The sequence below is a fragment of the Colobus angolensis genome, unplaced genomic scaffold, assembly GCF_000951035.1.
Source record: "Colobus angolensis palliatus isolate OR3802 unplaced genomic scaffold, Cang.pa_1.0 Scaffold245, whole genome shotgun sequence".
Taxonomy (NCBI): Eukaryota; Metazoa; Chordata; class Mammalia; order Primates; family Cercopithecidae; genus Colobus; species Colobus angolensis.
The window spans coordinates 2,092,220-2,097,927 of NW_012115655.1; positions in this window are offsets into that span (position 1 = coordinate 2,092,220).

The window sequence follows — 5,708 nt, forward strand, 5'->3', positions numbered from 1 at the left end:
CTTCCTTCCTTCCTTCCTTCCTTCCTTCCTTCCTTTCTCCCTCTCTGTCTCACTCTCTCTCTCTCTTTCTTTCTTACTTTCTTTCTTTCAACAGTATCTCACTGTGTCACCCAGGCTGCAGTGCAGTGGCACGATCATAGCTCACTGTAACCTCAAATTCCTGGGCTCAACCAATTGTCCTGTCACAGCCTCCTGAGTCTCTGGAACTACAGCGGTGCCACCATATTCAACTATGTAGCCTTCTCTTAGGTTTCAACTATCTTGGAACCAGACTGCTGGAGTTTAAATCCCAGTTCTACCTCTTACTGGTTTTGTGACCTTAGGCAATTATTTAGCCTCCTCTTGCCTCAGCTTCTCATTTGTACAATGGAGATAAGATCATTTTAGCAGATTGCCTCATAGAACTACTGTACCAGTGCCCAACAAGAGAAAGATGTCACAGTCCAGTTGGGTACACTGAGGATAGTTTAATTAAGAGACTGTTTGCAGGCCTGGCACAGTAGCTCACGCCTGTAATCTCAGCACTTTGGGAGGCGGAGGTGGGCAGATCATGAGGTCAGGAGATCGAGACCAGCCTGGACAACATGGTGAAACCCAGTCTCTGCTAAAAATACAAAAATTAGCCAGATGTGGTGGCGGGTGCCTATAGTCCCAGCTACGCAGGAGGCCAAGGCAGGAAAATCTCTTGAACCCGGGAGGCAGAAGTTGCAGTGAGCCGAGATCGCGCCCCTGCGTTCCAGCCTGGGTGACAGAACGAGACTACATCTCAAAAAAGAAAAAATTAAAAAGACTGTTTGCAAAGGTGTGTTAGGGAATCCACAGGCATAATGCCAGTCACGAGGGAGACCCATTTCCACTTGAGGCTTAGACAGGCAAGGGGCAGTGTTCATTGGGTTCAGAGTTTCAGTACAGAAAGACGAAAAAGTTTTCTGGAGGTAGAGGGTCGTGATGATTGCACAACAATGTGAATGTACTTAATCCCACTGAACTGTTCATTTAAAAATGGTCAAAATGGTAAAATTTATGTTGCATCTATTTTACTAAATTCTTAAAAAGTCAAAGGACAGAGATATCAGAGGTCGGGAGCCCCTACCCGGGTGGAGAGGTTGTTGACAAGCGTATGCAGTTCCCTCTGCTCAGAGCGCCTCACCCCTGCATCTCCATCTCTAGAATTTCTACCTACCTTATCTCAAGTTGATGTGATGATAACAATGCTTACCCCACAGGGCTGTTGGGGAATAAGCTGAGCTGGTGTGGCGTGAAAGTGCTATGGATTGTGCTATGGAAGTGCTATTTGTACTATGCTTGTGCAAATAGTAATACTGCTGCAATTTCCGCAAACCCCTGCCTTCTGTTTCCAACAAATCACGTTCCTCCCTCCTCAAAATATTGCTGAAGAGACTGCAGGCCTCTGAAAGCTTCACTCCTCCACCAATCTCTACTACCTCCAGACACACCAACCATCTCCCACAGTGGTCCTTGCTTTGTTCTGGGCTGAGACTGGCTCTATTATCACTGCATTTGCCCCATCTTGATTACATAGCACGAGCAGTTCAAGGGCAGGCACCGGTTGTCCCTTTCTTTGGATTTCTCTAACAGTGTCAGCGATTGCTTGGAGCCTAGAGTTGCCATTGAGTGATGTGACTCACTCACTGATAGAAGGACCTGGTGGTTCCCAAGTCCCTGTCCCATGGTGCTTAGCACTCCTCTGTGTGAGTCACCAGTGAGCCCTTTATGATGGCTCCTGATGCTGCCTTCATACCTGACCAGGCCATTGTTTGACCTCCTCCTCTCTCCACTGCAGTGAGAGCTACTTGAGGCCAAGGACCCTTCTCAACAGACTATCTTGCATGTAATCTAGTGTACTGTTTCAGGGATCAATTTAATTCCAATGATTTTGGTAATTTGGAGGGTGGCTGTGATGGGTGGTGCCCGAAGACACTGAGGTTCTAGTAGAGGCTTTAGCATGGATGAAGGTAGTCAGGCACTGGCTGTGATGGTAACTATGGTTTTGGAGATGGAGCTAGGACAGAAATATGGATCTGTCATCTGCCTTGTGACCCACTGATCACACTCCATTTGGGCTGCAGCTGTTATCTGGTTATTTTGGCCAGGAATGTTTCTCGGAGCCTCCTTAAAATCAGATAGTGTATTTGAAGCTTTTTTTTCCCTTTTTCTCTCTCTCTTTTTTTTTTTTTTTTTTTGAGTCAGAGTCTCCCTCTGTCACCCAGGCGGAGTGCAATGGTGTGATCTCGATTCACTGCAACCTCCACCTCCCGGGTTCAAGCAATTCTGCCTCAGCCTTCCAAATAACTGGGATTACGGGCAGAGGCCACCACGTCTGGATAATTTGTGTGTTTTTAGTGGAGACAGGGTTTCACCATGTTGGCCAGGCTGGTCTCGAACTCCTAATCTCAAGTGATCCACCCGTCTCGGCATCCCAAAGTGCTAGGATTACAGGCGTGAGCCACAGCACCCGGCCTGTAGCTTTTTCTTACAGTTTATCATCCCAAAGGGAGATTTACCTGCTCAACATTTCCAAGTGTGTTGAACTTTGACAAACTTACTCCCCTCCCTCCGTGCCCAAGGGTGATAGCATGCTGGCAGCTAAGGCTGGGACGTGGTACTGGGAGCAGAGACACACCCAGCACACTGGGCCAGGATGCGATCAGATTCTAGGGTGGCAGGTCACAGGAACACAGATTTGGAGCGGAGGCCCTGGGCGACCAGCCCCTCCATCACCCAGCCAAGGCCCTCCATGTCTGATTGTGAGCTGCGGCCTCCTCAGTGAGCAGGTGGAGGTGGGCCACACGGTCCCTCGTACAGAAGTCCCCATGCAGAGTGGCGGACCCTGTGGCAGCCCCTGTCCAAGTTGCACCTTCCCCCTCAGTGGTATCCCTATGATTTCAGCCATGCCTATCCCCCAGGCCATGGGCCTCTCTGTTTCCTTGTTTGAATTCTAGGCCAAGAATGGACAACACTCAGCCTCTGCTCCTCCGTTCCTCTAAGAACAACTCAGGCTGGGCGCAGTGGTTCACGCCTGTAATCCCAACACTTTGGGAGGCTGAGAGGGACACATCACCTGAAATCAGGAGTTTGAGACCAGCCTGACAAACATGGTGAAATCCCGTCTCTACTGAAAACACAAAAATTAGCTGGGCGTGGTGGGCACCTGTAATCTCAGCTACTCGGGAGGCTGAGGCAGGAGAGTCACTTGAACCTGGGAGACGGAGGTTGCAGTGACCCGAGATCACGCCACTGCACTCCAGCCTGGGTGACAGAGTGAGACTGCATCTCAAAAAAAAACAAAAAACAAAAAAAACCAAAAAAAACCCAACCCAAACCAAAAAAACTCAATTCAACCAAGATGACAGATGACGCAGCTGCGCCCCTGCCCTGTATGAGGTATTTCCACACCAAATTTCTAAATCCGTCCCCTCTGCAACACGGTGAAGGCTGTTATGTGAAGCCTTCATCACCTCGCAGATGAAGGCAAGGCTCAGCAGGTGGAGTGATTTGCTCAAGGAAGTGGGAGGGCCACAATTCTACGCAGGCCTCCAAGTTCAGTGTTCCCTTTCCACAGCTGCCTCCCAACTGGGACAGGTTGGCATTCTCACAAGGAAGGTTCCTATAGGCTAAGAGAACACACACAAGGAACCAGAGCTAGTCACACTTCCAGAGGTTCCGGCCTGGACTCAGAGGCCTCCTTGTGGCTCGGGCTTCCCCCAGGCCTGGCGTGTGCTTCTCGCCTGAGGCTGCCCCCAGGGCCTCAGAACTGGTGTACTCTTTCTTCTCCCTTGTCTGTCTGCATACCGCGTCCAGGGGAGAGCCCCTTCCATGGCCCTTGGAGAAACAGTGGCTAAGGAATGCTGAATGGACAGCTTCAGCCAAGGGCCTGTGCCCAAGCAGGGGCCGTTTCCCATAGCAGACCCTTATTGTAGATCCCGCAACACCCCCTCCTATGGATAGATCTCAGAACAAAAGGACACTCCTTTCCCCTTCTAGAGCAACCCAAACCCAGCACCCACTCCACGCTCAGTGCCTGAAAGTTGCTCCATCCCACACCCCCACTCCAGCAAGGGAGGCCCACCCCCTACTTCTCCCTGACTAGGAAGGGGAGTAGATAAAAATAAGGAGCTACAGAGACCACTAGAGATGGAAGAAATGAGAACCGAAGCAGAAGAGACCCTCCCAGTTACCTCCATACACCTGAACACAGAAGGAGAATTCCATTTCTTGCGTTTGTGTTTTTAACTTGTCCAGTGTGCCCCAGTGCCCATGGGAGTGAATGGGAACAAATACAGGGGGCCTGCCTGCCTCTAGACATTATGTGAAGTCCCCAAAGGACAGGAGCTATTTCTGGGGAGGGCTGGGAGGCCCAGGAATCCCCTAACTGAAGGAGGGGCAGACTCAGGGACCACTTCCAGGCAGCCAGGGCACGGGCCAGTGCTAGAGGACATAGCCCTGCTTTGCATATTTTATTATCAATAGTTCCTTCTTTCACTCTTGGTGTGACTCTATGACCAGTGGCTCTGCCCAGGTTTCGTAGATGAGGAAAGGATGACGTGATGCCTGACAGTTTGCAGTGAACTCAGCATCTAGAATTTTGCGGAGGATTCCAGTGGAGTTCCCATGGGGAGCTGCTTTCCTTCAAGCCCAGCTTTGAGTAAGGGGAGAAGGGCAGTGAGACGCGCCACTGCCATGCTGTGCTCCAGTCAGGATGGGGGCGCAGGGAGAGGCTTCGTGTCCGAAGAGTGTGGCAAAGGGCAGCCAACATCCTCCCCCTCCCTGCCCCAACACACACACCCACATCCTCACCCCATCAAGGGCCGTAGAATTAGCCTTCCAACCAGAATGATGCCTTTAATGCTCCCAGGATATTCATCTTATCCGAGAATGATTCATGGCAGCTATTATTTAAAATAATAAAAATATTCAAGGCTGGGCACGGTGACTCATGCCTGTAATCCCAGCACTTTGAGCGAGGTGGATCACCTGAGGTCAGGAGTTCGAGACCAGCCTGGCCAACATGGCGAAATCCCATCTCTACTAAAGATATGGATTAGCCAGGTGTGGTGGCATATGCCTGTAATCCCAGCCACACTGGAGGCTAAGGCAGAATTGCTTGAACCTGGGAGGCGGAGGTTGCAGTGAGCTGGGATCGTGCCCACTGCACTCCAGCCTGGGTGACAGAGCAAGACTCCGTTTCAAAAAATAAATAAATAAAAAATATTCAAGACAGTCAAAAGAAAAGATCAAAATGTTACGAAGGATGAGGGAAACAAGCTGAGATAAACAATACAGGGCCCTGAGCTTCCTGTCAGCTAAAATAAGAAGGGGGGAACAATGTGTTCTAGAATCCTCACCGAGAAGCAGAGAATTTTCCCGAGATCAGATTCTGTTTTTTTTTTTTTTGAGACAGGGTCTCGCTTTGTCGCTTGGGCTGGGGTGCAGTGGCGCAATTTCGGCTCACGGCAAGCTCCGCCTCCCAGGTTCACGCCATTCCCCTGCCTCAGCCTCTGGGGGTAGCTGGGACTACAGGCACCACCACCACGCCCGGCTAATTTTTTTTGTGTTTTTTAGTAGAGATGGGGTTTCACAGTGGTCTCGAGCTCCTGACCTCATGATCCGCTCGGCTCGGCCTCCCAAAGTGCTGGGATTACAGGCGTGAGCCACCATGCCCGGCCCGGAGATCAGATTCTGAAAGG